The sequence below is a fragment of the Cupressus sempervirens genome, chromosome 3 (genome assembly GCF_028749045.1).
Source record: "Cupressus sempervirens isolate cs-2001-9-10 chromosome 3, ASM2874904v1, whole genome shotgun sequence".
Classification (NCBI taxonomy): Eukaryota; Viridiplantae; Streptophyta; class Pinopsida; order Cupressales; family Cupressaceae; genus Cupressus; species Cupressus sempervirens.
In genome coordinates this window covers 1,015,081,517-1,015,084,014 of record NC_143120.1, presented here as the reverse complement: position 1 = coordinate 1,015,084,014, position 2,498 = coordinate 1,015,081,517, and the positions used below count along the sequence as shown (strand labels likewise).

At 34.7% G+C, this 2,498-nt stretch overlaps 1 pseudogene; it reads left to right on the top strand.

The window, feature by feature from the left end:
* The first annotated feature begins 406 nt into the window (after nt 1–406).
* LOC149570207 (glucan endo-1,3-beta-glucosidase-like) lies at nt 407–1,581 on the top strand (annotated as a pseudogene).
* The last annotated feature ends 917 nt before the right edge of the window (nt 1,582–2,498 follow it).

The following is a 2,498-nucleotide window of genomic DNA, read 5'->3' as shown; positions in this document are numbered from 1 at the left end:
TTGTACATTATTATAGGGCTGGATTATTTCAATAGAATAACGGCAACATATATTTTCCTGATATTGTTTCATTTTTTATTTTAAAAGTTTTCGTAGAGAGTATTTTAAGTAAAAAATCAGTTAATATAACAATGGAAGAATAAAATAACATCCATTACATGGACTTTGGGGAACTACAATGATCTTGCACAATTTAACGCTTTTCCCAATCAATGCATCGATACTAGAGAAAATCTCAGCAATGATTTTAAATTTAATTGTATTAAAGAGTGAATAAAACCGTCCAATGCTTTTACAGGTTGTTCGATAGGCCGTACCATATATTGTCGTTTGCAACAGCTTTTGCGAAAGAGGTGGTGTAATTATTGGTGATTATTAACAAGAGAGAAAGGTGTAGAAACATAGCATGGTGCTCCTCAACAAGCATAAACTAATCTCTTGGACTGACATTCTTCTTAGGGCTTTGCATGCAGGTAAAGTATATGTCACTTCATTTGACAATAGAAACCTCCAATTTCATATTTCATATTTATACATTCAAGTAAATACGGAAGCAACTTCTCCTGTTTTATGATCTTATCAATCTAAGACAACATGTTTCTTTTGTAGACTGTCAGGAAATAGGAGTCAACTAGGGATCGCAAGGAAACGATTTACCAAGTGCTGGTGATGCGGTTTCTTTAATTAAGAAAAATAATATCAGGAAAATAAGAATTTTTGTAGCGAACCACGATGTACTTAAACCTTTGCAAATTCTGGAATCAACGTAATTGTAGGAGTGGACAACAGTGAGTTGCAGGCGATTGCTACAAACCAAGATTCTGCAAACGGGTGGGTAAACGACAACATCAAAGCTTTCTATCCTTCCAACTAATATCACATACATTTCTGTAGGAAACGAGGTTTTGGCAATGGGAGGAAATTATGAGTACGTGCCATATCTTGTCCCCACAATTAAAAAGCATCCAAACAGCGCTTGAGAATGCGAATCTGCAGAGCAACATAAAGGTCTCCACATCCCACGCCATGACAGTCATTGGCAACGGTTTCCCTCCGTCACAGGGAACATTCGGCGACAACGTGAAAGACAACATGAGTTCTATTCTGCAGTTCCTGCAAGACCACGGCTCTCCTTTCATGGCTAACATCCATCCCTACCACAGCTACAACCGCAACAGGAACCAAATGTCTTTAGAATACGCGCTCTTTAACCCCACGAATCCTGTCGTAGAAGGCAATTTGTCCTACACCAACTTGTTTGACGCCATGGTTGCTACTCTTCTCTCTGCAATGGGATCCCTAGGACATCCGGATCTGCCGATTGTGATAACTGAGAGCGGATGGCCTTCTGCGGGGAATGATGTGGCAGCCATTGAGAATGTGCAGACATACGTGAATAATCTAATCCAGCATGTGTTGTCAAGCGCAGGGACTCCGAAGAGGCCTGGAAGCAGCATTGAGACTTATATCTTCGCTCTTTTCAACAAGAATTTGAAGACTGGAGATGAGACTGAGAAACACTATGGCCTCTTTTACCCTAATCAACAGCCTGTCTACCCTGTAAACTTCTCGCTTAACTAGTCCGATGTATATTCTTTTGTCGCAATCATATTGAATCATTCCCAATGAAGCCCCTTTTGACGATGAAAAATTGAATGAACTAATATATTGGTTATCTCCAACAAACATTCATGTAATGGAATTAATGAATCTCTCATTTTTTGAGGTTTCACCGCAATGCTTCGCACATATTTCCTTTTGAGTCCTTAAATATTTTGCTGAACATATACTACTAGAGTAACAGAGAGGGATGATGAGAGACATAAATGGAGAGAGTAATAGGGAAGATTTTACAGGGGAACATTAAAGGAAATAAAGATAGGGATAGAATGGATAGGAAAACCTGACATAATTAAGGAAATATAGAGGGTTTCTATAGGGAGAGATGCAATGATATAGACAATAAAAGGAATAAGTGGAAATCGAAAGAGGGACTGAATGTTAGAGGAAGACATAAAGAGATAGAAAGATATAGATATGTGAAGGAATATGTAGAGGAAGGGCGAGAGGGATAGAGAGAGGGCACACTAATTTACAAGAATATATGTTATTTTTAAATTATTGAAATTAAATAAGGAATGAAAAGTTAGTTTCTCTCACCTTTTTCATTCAATCATTTATTTTAGGTGTTATAAATTACAATAAAATATTTTAATAAAATAAGATAATAATTTAAAAAGATATTTCTATAAAGTTGTAAAAGATAGCTTTTAAAAAAAAAGGTTATTCTATAAATTTTAACAAACAAATATATAAAATTAGTATATTTTTATTCATTTTAATTAGTATTTGTGACTTAAGAATAAGATATAAATATTGAAACATAAATGAAAAAGGATAAAATATCCTAATAAAATAATATAATATTAAAAGATATTGTCATTAATATAATATAATTCTAGAATATAGGGTTTTATTTTTGTTAAAAAAATCCAATT